Source organism: Chiloscyllium punctatum, chromosome 3, assembly GCF_047496795.1.
Source record: "Chiloscyllium punctatum isolate Juve2018m chromosome 3, sChiPun1.3, whole genome shotgun sequence".
Lineage (NCBI taxonomy): Eukaryota > Metazoa > Chordata > Chondrichthyes > Orectolobiformes > Hemiscylliidae > Chiloscyllium > Chiloscyllium punctatum.
The window spans coordinates 36,235,414-36,258,173 of NC_092741.1; the positions used below are offsets into that span (position 1 = coordinate 36,235,414).

The following is a 22,760-nucleotide window of genomic DNA, read 5'->3' on the forward strand; positions in this document are numbered from 1 at the left end:
TTTTCTCCAAGAGGTTGATACTTCCAAATCAACCTGTTGGATGATAACCTGGTGTTGCGTTATTTTTTTTAAACTTTGTCCACCCCAGTCCATCACTGGCACCTCCACATCAACAGAATCCAAGCCTATCAGGGGTAGATGGGAATGTGGAATTTGAATCACAAGCAGGGGAGCAAAGATCTTATTGAATGGAGGTGAAGGCTCAAGGGGCTGAATGGCTGACATGCTCCTAATTCATGTATTAATATGGCAATTTCAGCTAAAATACATGGTTGTCACTAATTTTTTCAAAATGTTATAACATCTTTCCACAAGGAGATAGACTTCTAACAGGGTATTATCTTCATTTGGAGTCTTCAGCAGTGGAATATTTTGTTCCTCGTTAAAATCTGCTGTCCAACTGCTCAATAAACTTAAGCGTATATACATATTGAAAATGTTGAGAGAAGGGCTGTGCTGGAAACGTACTACTTTCAATTGTTCCACTTGCTTTGATGTTTGAGTGGATGCTAATTTTCATTGTAATGGTGAGGTCTGCACTTCTCACACAAAAGCTATATCAAACCCTGTGCCTAGCTGCACCTCTTACCATCTTTTACACTTACTTGGTTGACTTGCAGCCTCTCCTCGACCTTTCTTGATGACTGTTCAATGTCTGACCTGTCTGGTTGTCAAGCACTTTGTAACATTTTGCTATATTAACTAAGTGCAACATGGACCATACATCACTTAATAAAATAAAAGCCCATGGTGTTGGAGATTGTGTGGATAAAGGATTGGCTAACTAATGGGCGACAGAGTTAGGATTTGGGGCATTTTTAGAATGGTAACTAGTGGTGTGCAACAGGGATTACTGCTGGTGTCACAATTATTTACAATATTTATGAATGATTTGGATAGGAAAGTGAGTATTGTATCGTCGGGTTTGCAGATCACACAATATGAGGATGCAAAGCAAGTAATGAGGATGACACAACAAAAGATGTAGACAAGTTAAGTGAGTGGGCAAAAACTTGGCTGGTGAAATATGATATGGGAAATCAATGCCAAAAACAAACTTAAAAATATCCAGAGCAGAGAGGCATGTAAAATATTATTCTATGTTCCATCTAGATTCTGCAAGTATATTATGGACAAAAGTGTAACTAGGGAGAGAATTGAAGATCATTCTCAGCGACGGGTGAAGTGCAGGAAGACTTGAAGGGTGGCTAATGTGCTCTGGTCAGTGCCATTAGACAATAGAAGATAGACGAGGGCAGAACAGTAAATGTTGTCTACATGGACTTTAGTAAAGCCTTTGACAAGGTTCCACACAGTAGACTGGTTAGTAAACTTAGATCACTTGGGATTCAGGGAACGCTTGCCAATTGGATACAAAATTGGGTTGAGATAGGAGACAGAGGGTTGTTTTTCAGACCGGAAGTCTGTGACCAGCAGTGTTCCACAGGGATCAATGCTGGGTCCACTGTTGTTTTTCATTTATATAAATGATTTGAATGCGAATTTAGGAAGCATGGTTTGTAGGTTTGTGGATGACGCCAAAATTGGTGGTATAGTGGACAGTGAAGAAGGCTGCCTAAGATTACAAAAGGATCTTGATCAATTGGGTCAGTGGGCTAAGGAGTGGCAGATGGAGTTTAATTTGGATAACTGTGAAGTGTTGCATTTTGGTAAGATGAACAAGGGTAGGACTTATGCAGTCTTCACTTTCTCCCACTGGATAATATTGTTTGAAAGCAGTGTCACGGGGAGGCAAAGTGGTTAAGAAGGCGTTTAGCACACTTCCCTTCATTGCTCGGATCATTAAGTACAGGAGTTGGAATGTCATGTTGTGGTTGTGCAGGAAGTTTGGTGAGGCCGCTTTTGGAATACTGTGTACAGTTCTGGTTACCCTGCCAAGGAAAGATATTGTTAACTTGGAGAGGGTTCAGGAGAGATTTACAAGGATGTTGCCGGGACTGGAGGGTTTGAGTTTTAAGGAGAGGATGGAAATGCTGGGACATTTTTCACTGGAGCTTAGGAAGTTGAGGTGTGACCATATAGAGGTATTTAAAATCATGAGGGACATAGATAAAGTGAGTAGCAAAGGTCTTTTCCCTGGAGTAGGGAAGTTCATAACTCAAGGGGGTATTTTTAAGGTGAGAGAGGAAAGACTTAAAAGGTACCCGAGGGGCAACTTTTTCATACAGGATGGTTCGTATGTGGAATGAACAGCCAGATGTAGTGGCAGAGACAGGTACAGTTACACCATTTGGAAGACAACTGGACAGGTACATGAATAGGAAAAGTTTAAATGGATATTGGCCAAATGCAGGTAGATGGGGCTAGTTTGGTTTGGGAAACCGCATCGACACATTGGACTGAAGGGTTTATTTCCGTGCTGTATGGCTTCGACTCCTTACGGTGTTCCAACAGTCTAAATCCAATTCTACATCTTGTGTGCCTTTGAGAATAGTTTGCCATTATGTATGCCAAGTTTTAATTTTGTATCTCTATGGAGAGATTCCAAGCTACAGCAGTTAAAAAAAAATAATAGTGCAGAGTCTGTCTGAAATGGAAATGTTCAATGCATGCAGTGAGATAAATAGACATCTCTATTTTTGTTTTTAAAAGATTGATTATTGATTTAAGTTTTTTGTTCTGGCGTTGAGGTCCCAGCAGACAGAGCACTGTTTTTCAGATGTCACGCATATAGCCTGAAACAAGCAATGGAATGACACAGGACCAGTACAGCTGTTAAATGAACAACATGATTATTTTTGGATTGAAAGTACAGCACTGTTTAATGTTGCACTATTGAGTCAGATGATTTGTAAAAATTATTTATCATTGATCTTTGTAGCAAATAAAGCCTGCCTTGTTCTTCCTCAAGTTACTTCAGTCTGACATCTAAAGAAGAATGAATTAAAATCTAAATGCAAAATGTCAGACCATAAACATTGTAGCATAAGTAAGACAGTTAATTCTCTGCCCCCTCGGCTCACAGCCTCATTCCTGATGAAGGGCTCTTGCCCGAAATGTCGCTTTTCCTGTTCCTTGGATGCTGACTGACCTGCTGTGCTTTTCCAACACCACACAATCGACTCTGATCACCAGCATCTGCAGTCCTCACTTTCTCCCATTTAACTGTCAAATCTGCTCCGCCATTCAATGAGATGGTGGCTAATGTGATAATCCTTAACTCAACTTTCCTGTCTTTTCCCAATAACCCTTGATTCCCTTACTGATTAAAAATCTCTCCATCTCAGCCTTGAATACAAAAAAAATTCAGCCTTGACATTCCTATGTAGTAAAGAATTCCACAGATTCACTATCCTCAAAGAAATTCCTCCTCATCTCCAACTTAAACGTATAAATTCTTATACTGAGATTATGCTCTCTGGTCTTAGACTGTCCCACAAAAGGAATCAACTGTTCCACATCTGCCCTGTCGAATGCCATAAGAGTCTTGTATGTTTCAATAAGGTCCCTTTGCATTCCAGTGTAATGGACAACTTCATAAAACAGCCCCTCCATACCGTACCTAGAACCTAGGTATCAGTCTAGTGAATCTTCTCTGGACTGTCTTCAATCTCACTATGTCTTTCTTTAGCGAAGGGACTCAAAAGAATTCATAATAATCTAGCTGTCGTAACTAATCTAGTGCCTTGTGTAGGTTTAGAAAAACCTCCCTACTTTTATACTCTGTTCCCTTTGGAACAAAAGCAAATTGATTTTTTGTCTTCCATATTACCCGCTGAACTTGGATGCTATCTTTTTGTGATTTATGCGTGAGGGCAAGCTAAATCCCTCTATCATAAGTTTCTTTCCTCTTTCCCCAGTTAATTAATATTGAGCTCCTCTGTTCTTCCTGTAAAGTGTAAAACCTCACATTTTCTCACATTATATAGATGTTACAACAGGGCACTTGGATAAGTTCAAGGTACTCTAGCAAAACATGGTTTTGTCAAAGGAAAATTGATTTATTGGAACTCTTTGAAGAGGTAACCTGTGATATAGATAAAGGGGAACCATGGATGTATTTGTATTTAGATTTCCAGAAGGGATTTGACAAGGTGCCACGTCAAAGGTTATTGCGGAAGATAAAAGCTAATGGTGTAGAGATTAACATATTAGCAGGAATAGAAAATTGGCTAGCACAGCATAAGAATAAATTGGCCATTTTCAGGCTGGCAGGACGTCACAAGTCACAGGAGTCGGTGCTGGCACTTCCATTCTTTATAATTTATATAAATGATTTGGAGAAGGGATTGAAGCTATGGTAGCTAAATTTGCTGATGACACAAAGATAGGTAGGAAAGTGAGTATTGAAGGTGACATAAGGAACCTATAAAAGATATAGATAGGTTATGTGAGTGGAGAGAGATCAGGCAAATGGAATATAATGTGGGAAAGTGTGAAATTGTCCACTTTGGTAGAAGGAATAAAAAAGAAGCACATCATTTACATGTTGCAGAGCACTGAGATTCAGAGGGATCTGGGTGTCCTAGTTCATGAATTGCAGAATATTGGTATGCAGGTAAAGTAAGTAATCAGATAAGGTAATAGAATGTTATGTTTTATTGTGAGAGGATTTGAGTGCAAGAATAGAAAGATTATGTTTCAGTTATACAGGACATGACACAGTCTGCATCTGGAGTACTGCACACAGTACTGGTCACTTTACTTACAGAAATGTGTTAGTGCACTGGAAGCAGTTTAGAGAATACACACTAAACTAATTTCTGGAGTGGGTGGATTGCCTTTTGACAAAAGGCTAGATAGACTAGGTCTTTATTCTCAGAAGAGTCAGACGTGACTTAATTGAAGTGTACAAGATCCTGAGGGGACTTGGTCAGGTGGATTTTGAAAGGATTTGTCTTGTGAGAAATTCTAGAACCAGGATAATGGTTAAGAATAAATTAAATGAGTCACCCATTTAAAACTGAGATGAGGAAACTTTTTTTCTTTCAGCAAGTTGAGAGTCTTTGGAATTCTCTTCCTCAATAGGCAGTGGATGCAGAACCTTTAAATATTTTTAAGGCATAACTGGCTAGCTTCTTGATTACCAAGGATGAGAAAGAATATTAGGGGTAGGCGGTCATGTAGAATTGAGGTTAAGATCCGATCAGCAATGATTCTACTGGGTTGTGGAGCAGGGTAAAAGGGCAGAGTGACTTAGTCTTAGTTTGTATTGACCTGTTAGCTGGGGCACAGGGGCAAAGTGCTCTATTAATTCTATTCTATTGTGTTGCCCTGACGTGTGTGTTAAAAATCTTTCAGGAAATATGGACGTGTCTGGCTGGATCAGCATATATTACTCATCCCTAGCTGTCTGAGAAGTTGTGGTGATAGTGAATTGCCTTCCTGGACTTCTGTAGTTCATGATGGGTAGTGACACGCACAATGATGTTAGGGAGAGAGTTCGAGGATTTTGACTGCGGAAGGAACAGTTGTATACTTTCAAGATGTGGAGATCGCCTAGGGTGGGACTAAGTAAGAAGTCACATGACACCAAGTTATAGTCCAACAGATTTGTTCAAAATCACAAGTTTTCAGAGCACTGCTCCTCTGTTTAGATGGAGAGAGGCACACAGGCATGGAATATATAGGTGGAGAGATAAAGGCAAGATGATTCCAGGTAATTAAGAGTGTCAACAGATAAGCACACAGTTAAAAATCACTCCAAAAGCTAGTGCTTCCAAATAAACCTGTTGGACTATAACCTGGTGTTGTGTGATTTTTAACTTTGTACACCCCAGTCCAACACCGGCGTCTCCAAATCATAACTGATAAGTACACAAAGTGTGAGTAGAGTGTCAACAGGCTGATAATAAGTCTCTGCAGGTAATCAAGAGTGTCAACAGATTACTGCGAACAGTGTGAGTAAAGTGTCAAGAGCTGAATAATAAATGAGGGGATGACCTATGAAACAATTAATTAAGGCAGAGAGATGATTACAAATAATCAAAAGTAAGATGGTGCTAGAGACAAATCAATTAGCTGGGATAGATATCAGAGTCGCATGACGATCTAACGAAAGTCTGGATTAGTGGTGCTGGAAGAGCACAGCCCTTTTGCCTGAAACGTCGATTTCGAAGCTCCTTCGATGCTGCCTGAACTGCTGTGCTCTTCCAGCACCACTAATCCAGAATCTGGTTTCCAGCATCTGCAGTCATTGTTTTTACCTCGTTGGTCTAACGAATGTAACAAGTGATCAAAAACTGTACGCTAATCAAGGCAGAGATATCACAAGTCATCAAGGTAATAGTGTCAAAACAGGCCAGCTAGGAAGATTTTACAAACACATACAGTATTTTCAAGAGGAGGGTGCAGCATAATGGTAAAGTCATTAGCATAGCAATCCAGAGCCCCAGGCTAATGTTCTGGAACTATGAGTTTGAATCCCACCAACGCAGACAGGTGAAATCTGAATTAATTTTTTTTGAACGTCTAGAGTTAGAGGCTAGTCTGATGGTAACCATGTTGATTGAACCAATTATACCTGTACCCTTCTAGATCATAGAATCCCTATAGTGTGGAAGCAGGCCAGTTGTCCCATCAAGTCCACACTGATCCTTTGAAGAACATCCCACACAGACCCACCTTATCCCTGTAACCCTGCATTTTCCCATGGCCACCCACATGACCTGCACATCTTTTGGACTGTGTGAGGAAACCGGAACAGATGCAGGGAGAAGATGCAAACTCCACACAGGCAGTGGCCCAAGGGTGGAATCAAACTTGGGTCCCTGGTGCTGTGAGGCAGCAATGCTCACCACTGAGCCAGCATGCCAGTCTTATGATGGTGATGATTGTGCATTTGGAAGGTGATATCTAAGGAGCCTTTGTAAATCTCTGTAATGTATCTTGTAAATGACACACACTGCTGCTACTGAGCGTCAGGATAGAGGAACAAATGTTTGAAGAAAAGGTGCCATTCAAGTGGGCTGCTTTGTTCTAGACAGTGTCATGTTTCACGTGTTGCTGGAACTGTTCGTCCAGATAAGTGTATTACATCACACTCCTGACTTGTGTCTTGTAGAAGATGGACAGGCTCTGGGGAGTCAAGAGTGTGTAACTCAGTATGGGATTCCTAGCCTTTGTCCTGTTCTTGTGCCAGGAGAGTCTGTATTTCAAGCATAAGCCCTTCATCAGGAATGAGGGGGTTGCCCAAGGGGGCTGAGAGATAAATGGGAAGGTGGGGCTGGGGGGAAGGTAGCTGGGAATGCGATAGGTAGATGAAGGTGGGGCTCAAGGGGATAGGTCAGAGAGGAGGGTGGAGGGGATAGGTGGGAAGGAAGCTGGACAGGTAGGACAGTTCAAGAGGGTGGTGCTGAGCTGGAAGGTTGGATTTGGGATAAGGTGGGGGGTGGAGAAATGAAGAAACTGGTAAAATCCACATTGATCCCATGTGATTGGAGGGTCCCAAGGCAGAAGATGAGGCGTTCTTCCTCCAGACATCAGGTGGTTAGGGGATGTATTTCCCTCCCAACCCCTATCTGTGTTCCATAGAGGTCATTCCTTCCACCAACCCACCCTCCACTCCCGGCACCTTCCCCTGCCATCGCAAGAAGTGCAAACCTGCACTCACTCCTGCCCCCTCACCTCCATCCAAGGCCCCAAAGGATCCTTCCACATTCGACAGAGATTTACCTGTACTTCCACACACGTCATCTGCTGTGTCCATTGCTTTTGATGTGGTCTCCTCTCCACTGGGGAGACAGGACGCCAACTTGCGGAACGTTTCAGAGAACATCTCTGGAATGCACGTACTAAACAACTCCACTGCCCTGTGGCTGAACACTTCAACTGCCCCTCCCATTCCATCAAGGACATGCAGGTCCTGGCTGTCTCCATTGCCAAACCCTAACCACCCTACACCTGGAGGAAGAACACCTCATCTTCCACTTTGGGACCCTCCAAACATACAGGATCAATGTAGATTTCACCAGTTTCCTCATTTTCCCTCCCCCCACCTTATCCCAGATCCAACCTTCCAACACGGCACCACCTCCTTGAACTGTCCTACCTGTCCATCTTCCTTCCCACCTATCTGCTCCACCCTCCTCTCCAGCCTATCACCATCACCCCCCACCTTCATCTACCTATTGCATTCCCAGCTACCTTCCCTCCAGCCCCATCCCCTCCCATTTATCTCTAAGCCACCTTGGGCCACCCCCTCATTCCTGATGAAGGGCTTATGCTCGAACCGTCAACTCTCCTGCTCCTCGGATGCTGCCTGCCGGCTGTGCTTTTCCAACACCACACTCTTCCACTCTGATCTCCAGTATCTGGAGTCCTCACTGTCTCCTGCTCTTGTAGCCACAATATTTACTTGCCTAGTACAATTTAGTCTCGAACAGTCATAAATCCCAGGATGTTGACAGTGGGAAATTCAGTGAAGGTAATGCCATTGAATGTCAAGAAGCAGTGGTTAGATTCTGTGTTGTTAGAGATGGTCATTGACTGGCATGGTTTAACACGAAAGTTAATTGTACCTGTCAGCCCAAGCCTGGATATTGTCCAGATCCTGTTGCATTTGAACATGGACTAATTCAGTACCTGAAGAGTTGCAAGTGGTGTTGACCATTGTGCAGTCATTTGTAAAAATCCTCATTTCTGACCTTAGGATGGAAGGAAAATCATTGAGAAGAAGCTGAGGATAGTTTGGTCAAGGACTCTATGCAGAGGAACTCCTGCAGAGATGTCCTGGAGCTGAGATGACTGACCTCCAAAAGCCATCCTGCTATGTGCCAGGTATGACTACAACCAGTGGAGAGTTCCCCCCCGATTTCCCATTCTTTGTAGTTTTGCTTGGGCACCTTATTGCCACAGTCTCTAAAATATGGCCTTGATGTCAGGGGCAAGTCACTCACCTCACCTCTTGAGGTCAGCTCTTTTCTCCATATATGAACCAAAGTTGTAGTTGGTTCAGGGCAGAACCCAAACCGTCATTCAATGAGCATATTAATGCTCCTTTTAGCAGTTCTAATGACCTCTTCCATCATTTTTCTAATGGCCTCCTCCAATCTAGATACCTCCTAAGAACTTTGCTTTCCTCCAACTCTCATCTCTTGGTGCATCTCTGATTTTAATTGCTCTGCGATTGATAGCTGCACCTTCAAAGATCTGGTTGTTCAGTTCTGGAATTCCCTCCCTGGACCTCACCAATTTTCCACACCTGTCTCTAGTACATGTGACAATAACAAATCAAATCAAAAAAGTTTGCTAATAACTTGATCAAGCTATTATCCATCTGTCTTAATACTGTCTCACCTAATCTAGCTTGCTGTCAAAGATTTACTTGATAAAGTTCCTGTGAAACACCTTGGGACATTTTAAGTAATTAAGGGTAGAATAGAAATGCATGGTGTTGCTGCACAAATGAGTCAATCAATTGTTCAATACTTCACAACTTAAACGTCTGGTACTTAATGTATGTATAGTGTCCCATGTTTATTGTAGTAATTGATGACATCTCATTGTCAAAAATAAAAAAAACTTCCAGTATGATTTTTTATTAACCTTCAAAATGTCAGACGTTTCTGCTGGAGTTCAAAACAGGAAAGGAGTAGCAGAGGAAATGTAGATCACCAGTCATGTTCCAAACATCAAGCGTCTTGTTTGTGTCATATGATCTGCTTTTTGGAAAACCCTTTCCCAATATACAGTAATCTTTGGTCATAAGCTTTTAACAATGCAAGTATAAATTATCCTCAAAATAGTACCTTTTCCTGGTGACAAGGCTGGCATTTATTGCTCACCCCCCATTGCCCTGAAGCAGTGAAAAGCTGGTTCTGTACTTCCAGAAATAGATATTGTTTTTTACAGTCAATGGCTTGCAAGATCATATCAGAAGGCATTAAACATAACCACAAAGTGCAAGATGGGAGTCATCAACAAGCAAGAATGAGTAGAGGGACCCAGGTTCCTTTCCCTCAGGGGCATTCATGACTGAGTTGAGCTTTTATGATATTTGGGTTGCAACTATCATCATTGTTTTGTGCCAATATTGGATACAAAACTGGGTTGATCTAACCCATGTAATATCCAATGGGAGTATATTGGATTGAAGAGATTATACAACAATATCTGACGTTCTTGCATTATGTCAAGTGGATGCTTAAAGTAGAAGACTTAATACACTGCTCAGCAATGATGACCTCTGACCTCAATAATTCCAAAATACATCCCTCTCATAAAAATATGCCTTTGTTTCCACCCTCTCTACATTTGTTGATGAGAAAATAAATTACTTCGAAATTTGCAGTGATTGTAGTGTTGTTAGAATTTTACTCTTGTCCTCTATGTCTCTCTATTGCCAGAATATTTGTCTACCTTAGATAATTAAAGGTAATTGCCAATTAAATGTGAAGGAACAATTAATATTGGTCTCTGAAGTTTTCCAGACTGACACTCACTTCCAAACCACTCTTATAGGTTTGCCAAGGATGAAACAAGAGTGTAAAGAATGATATGAGATGGATTGAGGCATGCAGGTAAGATGAATGGTCAGTAAGTTTCCTGGAAAACTTTTCAAATTGTTGCAGCGGATTCAGGACTTTTAAGGCCCGTGCATACTCAAACAAGTGAAGGAATTGCATTGTTACACACCCACTTAGAGCGCAAGTGAAGAATGCTGAGAGATTTTTTTAAAATTCGATTTACTCCATAAATTCATTTTCTCAAAAATGGTAAATTTACAAGATGTTGTAAGATAGAAAATCATTTTCGACAGGCATGTGGTTAATTTCTGATGAAAGTGTGGCTTGACAATTGCTCTAAGCATTGATAATTCACAACTGGGAGAGTGCACTTGAAATATATTTTGTAGAATTAGGTCTGAGCACAATGTCTGTGGCTAGGAAGTGGTTGTACTTCTTCAATTTGAAAACTCCTAGAACAGGGTTCTATTTGATCTGGAAATTTGCCTGCATAAACCTCACATAAATCAGATTTCTACTTTCCAGAACTGATCTTAGTGGTGTTTTGTTTTCAACGTTTACCAGGTTCGGGGGTTGCCAGTTAGATTTAATGGTGATTACAAAGTTGTTGAAATGAATGGAACATTTTCTTTTTGCAAGTGTCTCTGACAAAAACAACTTTAATCACAGAAAAAAAGGACATTTGTGCTATAAACTGGTCTTTTGCTATTATTGGTGCAGTTTGAGTTGTCCAAAGTAACGATCAGATTGTTTTGTATCCAGCTGGTTTTTATAGCATGGAACCACGTGAAGTTGTGATGCAAGTGGTGAGATAGAAGGTTGAAATGGGTTAAGCTTATTGATTGTTACTGCTGCATTGTACTTGCTTTCTGAACAAAATGGGATAAAGGCATATTTAATGCATGTTATTGTAGATACCTCATTTGACAATGGTCTATTGAACCTCATGCCTCTTGGCCAGAATTACAGGTGCAGAAGGTAAACAATGAACTCACCTGAATGTACTGTCTAGACTGTTATCTTGTGAATAGCGTTAACGGACCACTTATCTTTTACTGCAATGAATATCTGAGACTTGCACAATGTTTACTGGATATGTATTTACTCATGATCTTGGGACAACTGGTAATACTGGTATGGTGACTAACACATCATGAACTCATTTTATCCAGGGTGTGGTTGGTAGGTATTACTGTAATTAACGCTGTCAATAGTACAACCTGTAGTTTGTTTCTGTAACACCCTTGTCGCAGTTCTTGGGACTGCCATGAGTCAGGTGGATTGCAAAAAAGGTCTCATTTCCAACAACCTGTACAAAAAAAAGGGGCTCTGGTTTCTTTCAATCCTTCTCATTTGGATTTATACCTATTCATACCTCATCTATCTTCAAGGCTATTGATCGTAAGATGAACATTAGCGTGGCCTGGCCATTTCACCCCACAGTAACACGAGTTAAGTCACGAGTATCAAACTTTGCCTCTTTGGTACTGCATTTGCCTCAGAAGTGGAAAGTTGTCATGGAATTGTCAAAAGCTAAGGAAAAGTATTGTTTATACAGCAACTTGTTATGATTTGCATTGGAAGCAACTTCTATAGCAATGTACAAAAGGGAATATGCAGTTGAAAGGGAATAGTTTTGATGTAGTGGGGAAAAGGAGGAAAGTGGAACTAATTAGCTCTTTAGTAGACATGAGAAACCTGGTTTGATGGACAGAATGGCCTCCTTGTGTGCTGTAAAAAGGCATGGTTTTAATATGGTTGGAGAGACACAGCTAATATCATGGGTGCTATTTTTCGCATGAGGCCAAAGGCACTTTTTTCCCTGATTGGGTGAATGTCAAAGAATACATGATACAATTAAATGCAAAGCAATGGAATTGTCTAGTCTCCTGAACCAAACTTTATCCCTTGTTTTAAGCAAACAAACCAGTTATTCTTGCTGTTTGCCTCCTAGCTGTGTTGGAACTTGCTGCACTCACAATTAGATACTCACAATTGCCTATGAAAGAGCGAGTTGGCTCACTCTGTGGTGCTTGGGGACCCTCTGAAGGTCAGAAAGACGATGTGCAAATGTGAATTCTTCCTTTACTCACCGCTTTGGATCTACTGTGTAGATGAAGGACTGAAGCGATTGTGCCCATAGCTCAGCCACCAAAGTTGTTGCATCTTAATAAAGTGAGGAGAATTGGACTATGATTCTCCATAGTCCAAAGGCTTATCATCCTTTGATGCAAATTTTGTGCAAATACCCTGCTATAGCACAAGTATAGTGTTTACCCTGGGTAGCCCACACTAATGTTTATATAGCTGTCTTCATTATTAGAAATTCTATCTATGCAAAGACTGCCAATTCATTTGTTTCTCTGTAAAATGGTATCAGCACACATTCTCAATGAACAAAATGCAGCAAGTATGCTTTAAGGTAGAAGTGACAAAGGGGGTATTCTCAAGAAAAGCACCATTCAAGTGTTACGTTGCCAGATTATCGAGACAGTTGAACAGAGGGGGAAAAGATGGCATTTACATCTGTAGCCTGAAGTAAGAAAAAGTAATGGTTTCCATTGTTTTCTTTGTTGTTCCATGAGATGTAGGTTCTGCAGGCAAAGCCAGCATTTGTTGCCTAAACATAATTACCCAGAGGGCAGTTTAGAATCAACCACATTGCTATGGGTCTAGAGTCACATGTAGGAGAGACAAGATAACCAATTTCTTTCCTCATTAATTCCACATTTATGAATTGGCTTCAAAATTCAACATTACAGTGGTGGGATTTAATCTCATGTTCCTGGGTGGTCTGAATTACTTGTCCAATGATACTATCACTAGGCCACTGCATCCCATAGTGTTGAGAAAGACCAGGGGCAGATTACACCGTGATACGTATTTCAATCTCCAGACGTAAAGAGAGAAGCAAATATTTATTCATTTCATCAGCCATTTCCTTATAGAGTCATATAGCATGGAAACAGACCTCTAGGCCCAACTCATCCACGCCAAGCAGACATCCCAATCTGACCTAGTCCCATTTGCCAACACTTTATCTACGATTAGCCTTCCCATCACTCTCCAAAGGACTGACATTCACTTTACCTCCTCACTTCTTTCCTTTTTAAATACCTGTAGAAACTATTTCTCTCTCTAAGTCACTTCTTCTCATATCATTTCTTCTCCTGATTAATCCTCTAATTGTTCTCTGCCATTCTTTATAATGTGACCCATCATCTGATGTGCCACTTACTTTGCATAGTCATATGGTTTATTTCTAAGGTGTCATGCTTTTCCTACACTACTTTGGTGAACCATGGATGATGGGTCCTCCCTGTAGGATTTTCCTATAGTAGGAATATACTTAGAGTATTCTGAAATGTCCCTTTTTAATGTTTGTAACTGTCTCTCAATTGGTCTTTCTGTCAGCCTGCTGGCCCAATTCACCTCTGTTAGCTCTGCTTTCATACCAACATAGTTGCCCTTATTTACGTTTATAATACTAGTGCTAGAAGCAATTATCTCCCTTTCAGACTGGATGTAAAATTCAATTAGAGTCATAGAGATGCACAGCATGGAAACAGACCCTTCGGTCCAACTCCTGCATGCATCCCAACCCAATCTCATCCCACCTGCTGGCACCAGCCCATATCCCTTTAAACCCTTCCTATTCATATACCCATCCAGATGCCTTTTAAATGTTGTAATGGTACCAGCCACCACCACTTCCTCTGGCAGCTCATTCCATATGCGCACCACCCTCTGCATGAAAACGTTGCCCCTTAGATCCCTTTTAAATCTTTCCCCTCTCACCTTAAACCTATGCCCTCTAGTTCTGGACTCCCCCAACCTAAGGAAAAGACCTTGTCTATTTACCCTATCCATGCCCCTCCTGATTTTATAAACCTCTATAAGGTCACTCCTCAGCCTCCAATTTTCCAGGGAAAACAGCCCCAGCCTGTTCAGCCTCTCCCTATCGCAAAAACCCTCCAACCCTGGCAACATTCTTGTAAATCTTTTCTGAACCCTTTCAAGTTTCGCAACATCTTTCTGATAAGAAGGAGACCAGAATTGCATGCAATATTCCAACAGTGGCCTAACCAATGTCCTGTACAGCTGCAACATGACCTCCCAACTTCTGTACTCAATATTCTGACCAATAAAAGAAAGCATACCAAACGCCGCCTTCACTATCCTATCTACCTGCGACTCCACTTTCAAGGAGCTATGAACCTGCACTCTAAGGTCTCTTTGTTCAGCAACACTCCCGAGGACCTTACCATTAAGTGTATAAGTCCTGCTAAGATTTGCTTTCCCAAAATGCAACTCCATCTGCCCATTGGCCCAACTGGTCAAGATCCCGTTGTAATCTGAGGTAATCCTCTTTGCTGTCCACTACACCTCCAATTTTGGTGTCATCTGCAAACTTACAAACTGTGCCTAAAGTCACCTATAATTATTGCCAAGTCCTCATCAAATGCACCCAGTATTTCTTCTGTCTACTTTGGCCTATATTGTGGTTACTGTTAGGGGCCAGTAGACTATTCCCACTAGTGACATCTTTCCCTTTTCCAATCCACATCTCCCCAAAACCAATTCTATGTCTTGATTTCCTGAATCAAGTTCATCTCTAACTATTGCTCAAAAGCCTTCCTTGATTAACAGTGCTGCCTCTCAACCTTTTACTTTTGCCTTTTTGTTATCTTTGTAAGATCTATTCTTGATTGTCTGTTTATTCCTAGGAGTTTTTCTCTGTGTCCCTTCCTGCCATTCTCTGACACTAATTTCCCATAATATTTTCTTCTCTTGAGATTTTTTTTTCTCTATTGTTTGATATGCCACATCTATCCAAGTTTGATCTTTTGCTTCTGTTAGTTAGTTTAAAACCTTTTGTACCTCCCTAATTATGTGGTTCCGAAGAACACTAGCCCCAGCATGGTTTGGATGTTGACCATTGGTGCCTAAGTACTTCTGTTTTATGGTTGGACCTTGAAGTATGACGATTGTATCATTCAGGGAAAATCTCTTTATTGTCCGAATCACCCGCTGTCACAAGAAATTAGTGAGACAGCACCTGGAATGTTATGTTTAATTTTGATCACCTTACTTCAAAGGAATGCAGTTGCATTGGAAGCAGTTCAAAGGAGATTCACTTGATTGATGGGGTTTGTCTTATGAAGAGAGAGTTGATCAGTTTAGGCCTATACTCCCTCATGTTTAGATGAATGAAAAGAGATCAAATTGAGGATGATGGAATGCTAAAGACATTGATCAATGAGATGTAGAGGGGATGTTTCCTCTTACAGGCCGATCTAGAACAAGAGGTCTGCATAGGTCATGATCCGTGATCCTCACATTCAGTAATGTGCCTGAATCACTTCTCAGCTCTCAATGTTTGATTTCGATACTGTACTAAGGAACTAGTGGATTGCATTGAAATTTTCTCAGTGGAAAGTCAGAGTCTGATTCTGTCATTCAGTGTTGGTTTGTGTTTCATGTTGTTGTTGAGACTTGTTCCCTGCTACGCTGTTTTTCCAGCACATTAAGGGACTAAGACCAGGAAGGTTCAGCATTCGTATTGATTTTACTCAGGTTCAAGCAACAGTTGGACAATTGAACTTTCCTCATTTAGACCAGGAACGTGGCTCAGAATTCCTACTCCCCATTGGTGCCCAGATAGCTCAGTTGAGTAGAGACATTTATCTCAGGGTCATACTTTTAGGCCTCATGCTAGACACTGTTGTATCTTAGATAAGTTGTAGGGCAGCTGTCCCTACCTTTGACAATAGACAATAGATGCAGGAGTAGGCCATTCTGCCCTTCGAGCCTGCACCGCCATTCAATATGATCATGGCTGATCATTCCTAATCAGTATCCTGTTCCAGCCTTATCTCCATACCCCTTGACTCCACTATCTTTAAGAGCTCTATCCAATTCTTTCTTAAAAGAATCCAGAGACTGGGCCTCCACTGCCCTCTGGGGCAGAGCATTCCACACAGCCACCACTCTCTGGGTGAAGTAGTTTCTCCTCATCTCTGTCCTAAATGGTCTACCCCGTATTTTTAAGTTGTGTCCTCTGGTTCGGCACTCCCCCATCAACGGAAATATGTTCCCTCCTGCCAGAGTGTCCAGTCCTTTCATAAGCCTATATGTTTCAATCAGATCCCCTCTCAGCCTTCTAAACTCAAGGGTATACAAGCCCAGTCGCTTCAGTCTTTCCGTGTAAGGCAATCCTGCCATTCCAGGAATTGACCTCGTGAACCTACGCTGCACTCCCTCAATAGCCAGAATGTCTTTCCTCAAATTTGGAGACCAGAACTGTACACAGTACTCCAGGTATGGTCTCACCAGGGCCCTGTACAGCTGCAGAAGCACCTCTTTGCTTCTATACTCAATCCCTCTTGTTATGAAGGCCAGCATGCTATTAGCCTTCTTCACGACCTGCTGTACCTGCATGCTTGCCTTCATTGACTGGTGGACAAGAACACCCAGATCTCTCTGAACAGCCCCTTTACCTAATTTGATACCATTGAGGTTGTAATCTGCCTTCCTGTTCTTGCCACCAAAGTGGATAACCAGACATTTATCCACATTAAACTGCATCTGCCATGCATCTGCCCACTCACCTAACTTGTCCAGGTCACCCTGTAATCCCCTAACATCCTCATCACATTTCACCCTACCACCTAGCTTTGTGTCATCAACAAATTTGCTAATGTTATTGCTGATACCATCTTCTATATCATTTACATATATTGTAAAAAGCTGCGGTCCCAGCACGGATCCCTGCGGTACCCCACTGGTCACTGCCTGCCATTTCGAAATGGAGCCGTTAATCACTACCCTTTGTTTCCTATTAGCCAACCAATTCTCTATCCAATCTAGTACTTTGCCCCCAATCCCGTGCGCCCTAATTTTACTCACTAACCTCTTGTGTGGGACTTTATCAAAAGCTTTCTGAAAGTCCAGGTACACTACATCCACTGGATCTCCCTCGTCCATCTTCCGAGTTACATCCTCAAAAAATTCAAGAAGATTAGTCAAGCATGATTTCCCCTTCATAAATCCATGCTGACTCTGTCCTATCCTGTTACTATTATCCAGATGTGCCGTAATTTCATCCTTTATAATAGACTCCAGCATCTTTCCCACCACTGAGGTCAGACTAACTGGTCTATAATTTCCTGCTTTCTCCCGCCCACCCTTCTTAAAAAGTGGCACAACATTAGCCGCCCTCCAATCCTCAGGAACCAACCCCGATTCTATTGAACTCTGGAAAATAATCACCAGAGCATCCACGATTTCCCGAGCCACCTCCTTCAGTACCCTGGGATGCAGGCCATCAGGTCCCGGAGACTTATCAACCTTCAGACCTAACAGTCTCTCCAACACCAAATCCTGGCAAATAGAAATTCCCTTAAGTTCAGGTCCTTCAGCCACTGTTACCTCAGGGAGATTGCTTGTGTCTTCCCCAGTGAACACAGATCTGAAGTACCCATTTAATTCCTCTGCCATTTCTTCGTTCCCAGTAATATATTCCCCTGCTTCTGTCTTCAAGGGCCCAATTTTTGTCCTAACCATTTTTTTGCCTTGGACATACCTGAAAAAGCTTTTACTATCCTCCTTTATATTCTTGGCCAGTTTACCTTCGTACCTCATTTTTTCTCTGCGTATTTCCTTCTTACTAATCCTCTGTTGTTCTTTAAAAGCTTCCTAGTCCTCCGTTTTCCCGCTTATCTTCGCTAAGTTATACTTTTTCTCTTTTAACCTTATATGTTTCTTTACTTCCCTTGTCAGCCACGGCCGCCCATGTCTCCTCCTGGGATCTTTCTTCCTTTTCGGAATGAACTGATCCTGCATCTTCTGCATTATACACAGAAATATCCGCCATTGTTCCTCCACGGTCTTCCCTGTTAAGGTATTAAACCATTGAACTTTGGCCAGTTGCTCCCTCATAGCTCCATATTTCCCTTTATTCAACTGAAATATTGTCACTTCAGATTGTACCCACTCCCTCTCAAATTGCAGATTGAAGCTTATTGTATTATGGTCACTACTTCCCAGGATGCCTGTGTTCAAGTTCCATCTGCTTCAGGGGTGTGTTATAACTCATCTGGAGAGATTAATCAAGAAGTGTCTACTCAGTGGTATTCAGTTGAACCCTACTGAAAGTATATGTATATGGCACTTGCCATGTAATGGGGCACAACCAACCCCCTTCTTCCTCTGTTTCTCCTCTGCTGTCCTGCCCACTGAAACACACACACAGTCACATCTCTTATGTCTCACTAGCTTATTGGCACACGTTTTCAAGGTTTACAAGCAAAATAGTGGCTACTTGGACACCATATTGATGCCCGTGGAGTTATTAGCTTGAGAAACAGTCAACACCTTATCAGGTTGTGGATCTTGTTAGCAGATTTAGTGAAACTCGCCGATCCTGTATATTACAAAAGTGCACCAAATGCGAGCTAGTCGGAAACATCACTTCTGCTGTCTCCCTTGTGTGTGTTCTTTGTAGATAGATTTTATTAGGAGCTCTGTTTTTTTTTCTGTAATGTGGGGTAGACTTGAAAAAGGTGAAGGAAAGTGGAGGTGTTTCCTGTGAAAATAACCAAATGTGTGAGGGATTTCCATGTCTGCAGTTTTTAATGAGTGCGGAAGTTAAGGTCAATGTGCAAGACAGTGCTTGAGATGGTGATCAGTGTTTGTCTGGTGGTGCATTATGTTTGACTTTAAGTGGACATCCCCTCTGAACGTTGATATTTTGCTTATGACAGAGTTTGGCTGTATCATTACTAAATTCAGAAGGACTTGACACGATTGGTTTGGGTGGTTAAAGAGAGATCAGCTTTGATGCTTAAGCTGTTAACGATTGTGAATATTTGAGATGTGATCCTTGAAATATGAAGTCTGTATCCTTGCTGAGAACAAAGATTGCAATTGCAATTGACTGTAACATATGTCCTCCGGCCCCCCCTCCACTCTATACACAAATGGCAATCTGCATTAACGAGAAGCCAACCAATTTTGGATCAGAGTTGTTACTTTCTCAGAAGAACATGTTGGAGAACACAAGCTTCACTACAGGCAGTGCAGCAATTCGTTACTAATTGTTTATCCCAAAATCTTTTCAGTAGATCCCAGTCATTGAGTTGGATTCCTAGTTACATAATGTATTTTTCCACATTTGTGAACAAACTATTCTAAAATGCTCCAGTGTAAATATGAAGTCAGAAATGTCTTTTATTGTGGCACTTCCATGGGAGATGTGCTGCAAAGCAATGAGACTGCAGGCATAGGAGGACATGTGACTGGAGTTGAACTGAAGGGGTGGTTCTGAGATTGGTTTAGTCAGAAGTTGGTGTGAGAAGCGAATGGTTCTTGAGGTTCAAGAACCATAGCCCAGATCAAAAAATAATGAGCTTTCACTCTGTAGCCAGGTTTTGATGGAAAGTTGGCTGTATAATTTTGTTGAATATTTTAAAGGTTTATAAATGCTACCAATTGGATTTGAAAAATTAAGGTCAGCGTACCATACAGGAATGCAGGCACAATTAATGTTACTTCATGTAAGAAGTCACAGTCTTTGTTTGATATCATTCTTGAGATTTTTGAAAACTTTGACATTTTTTTTTATTATATTTGTTAATTAGGGATGTGTAATAAATACTTTTCTTGCCAGTGACACACACAGCCAATAAATTAACTTTATGAAACAAAAATGCAGTGAGAGACTATTCCACCCCTCCAGGGTGCCCATTGATTTATTTTGCATAAATGGATCTATGGATGACCTATTTGACAGAACGGAACTACTATAGTGAATGTGATTGAAACAACCAACAGGATAAAAGTGGAGGACAGGACAATACTAATTGATTCATTGAAGGTATTGTTAAGGACAGTGTTCCTGAACTGATCAGTGAAGATGGAGTAAATTGCCTTTCTCCTGTTTATTTGTGTTCTTCTGTTCTCAGCGATCACTGGGGTATAAGGGTGCTGGAGGCTGGATTGCTACATTTACAAACCATGTTCACCTCTTTCCAGGGTCATAAAGCCATGATGTGGAGGTGCCAGTGTTGGACCAGGGTGGACAAAGTCAGAAGTCATACAACACCAGGTTATAGTCCAACAGGTTTATTTGAAATCACAAGCTTTCTTAGCACTGGTCCTTCATCAGGTGAGGTAATCTGGTGTTATGTGACTTCTGATAGGGTCATAGAGTACAGGCTGTTAAAGGAAAACCACTTCTTTCTCATTTCTCATATACCTCAGTACTGCCATATAATTTAAAAGGTAACCATGAGTGTCTGTATTAGGAATTGCTGAAGCTGAGTTTTGGAACATGCGTGCAAATATGTATACAAATTAGAATTAGACATAGACCATTCAGCCTTCTACACCATTCAATAAGATAGAGTCATAGAGATATACTGCATGGAAACAGACCCATCGGTCCAACTCGTCCATGTTGACCAGATTTCTCAACCAACTCTAGTCCCACCTGCCAGCACCCAGCCCATATCCTGCTAAACCCTTCCTATTCATATACCCAATCAAATGCCTTTTAAATGCTGCAATTGTGCTGGTCTCCACCACTTCCTCTGGCAGCTCATTCCCTTAGGTCTCTTTTCTATCTTTACCTCTCACCCTAAATTGATGCCTCTAGTTCCTAGAGTCCCCCACTCCAGGGAAAAGACTTTGTCAATTTACCCTATCCATGCCCCTCATGATTTTATAAACCGCTATAACGTCACCCCTCAACATTTGACGCTCCAGGGAAAACAGCCCCAGCCTGTTCAGCCTCTCCCTATAGGTCAAATCCTCCAACCCTGGCAACATCCTTGTAAATCTTTTCTGAACCCTTTCAAGTTTCACAACATCTTTCCGATAGGAAGGAGACCAGAATTGCATGCAATATTCCAACAGTGCCCTAACCAATGTCCTGTACAGCCGCAACATGACCTCCCAACTCCTGTACTCAATACTCTGACTGATAAAGGAAAGCATACCAAACACCTTCTTCACTATCCTATCTACTTATGACCCTCCTTTCAAGGAGCTATGAAGCTGCACTCCAAGGTCTCTTTGTTCAGCAACACTCCCTAGGACCTTACCATTAAGTGTATAAGTCCTGCTAAGGTTTGCTTTCCAAAAATACAACACCGCATATTTATCTAAATTAAACTCCATCTGCCACTCCTCAGCCCATTGGCTCATCAGATCAAGATCCCATTGTAATCCGAGGTAACCCTCTTTGCTGTCCACTACACCTCCAATTTTGGTGTCATCTGCACACTTACTAACTATACCTCTTATGCTTACATCCAAATCATTTATATCAATGATGAAAATCATTGGACCCAGCACCGATCCTTGTGGCACTCCATTAGTCACCAGTCTCCAATCTGAAAGACAACCCTCCACCACCACCCTCTGTCTTCTACCTTTGAGCCAGTTCTGTATCCAAATGCCTAGTTCTCTCTGTATTCCATGAGATCTAACCTTACTAACCAGTCTCACGCGGGGAACATTGTCCATATAGATCACGTCTACCACCCTGCCCTCATCAATCCTCTTGATTGAGTTTTTTGAAGAAGTAATAATGTTTGTGAGACATGATTTCCCATGCACAAAGCCATGTTGACTGTCCCAAATCAGTCCTTGCCTTTCCAAATACATGTACATGCTGTCCCTCAGGATTCCCTCTGACAACTTGCTCACCACTAACGTCAGACTCACTTGTCTATAGTTCCCTGGCTTGTCCTTACCACCCTTCTTAAACAGTGGCACCATGTTAGCCAACCTCCACCTGTCTGGCACCTCACCTGTGACTATCAATGATATAAATATCTCAGTAATAGGCCCAACAATCACTTCTCTAGTTTGCCACAGTGTTCTAGGATGCACCTGATCAGCTCCTGGGGATTTATACACTTTTATGTGTTTCAAGACATCCAGCACTTCCTTCTCACAGATGAAGTGTTTCTGTTTAGGATTCCACATTCCCATGTGTCTCCCTGAAGATCTAATGATTGCCTGCCTAACAAGAATCTACCTACCTCTACCTAAAAAAAAATTCATTGACTCTACTGCCCTCTGAGGCAGAGAGTTCTAAAGTTGCACAAGACTCCCAAGAGGGAAGAAAAAAGTATTTTTGTCTCTGTCCTGAAAGGATGACCCCCTAATTTTAAAACCAAGCCTCCTAGTTCTGAACTGACCCTTAAGAGAAAACATCCTTGTCATGTTCCCTTAGTCATAAGACCATGATGCCTTAAGAAACAGGAAGCGGAATAGGACATTTGGCCCCTCAAGTCTGCCAAAGACCATTTAGGATCTTCAATC

At 41.6% G+C, this 22,760-nt stretch overlaps 1 long non-coding RNA gene across 6 annotated transcripts in view; it reads left to right on the forward strand.

Annotated features, from left to right (window-relative positions):
• The window catches only part of LOC140457857 (uncharacterized), a 560,696-nt gene that overhangs the window by 406,745 nt on the left and 131,191 nt on the right, over positions 1-22,760 (forward strand). For 3 of the 6 annotated variants that reach the window (XR_011953382.1, XR_011953376.1, XR_011953380.1), the window contains exon 5: positions 10,423-10,481. The exons of 2 other annotated variants lie outside the window; for them this stretch is intronic. This is a non-coding gene — a long non-coding RNA (uncharacterized lncRNA). Of the gene's footprint in view, positions 1-8,611; positions 8,740-10,422; positions 10,482-22,760 lie in introns of all 6 variants that reach the window. One more of the 6 variants, XR_011953377.1, reaches the window with a different exon arrangement.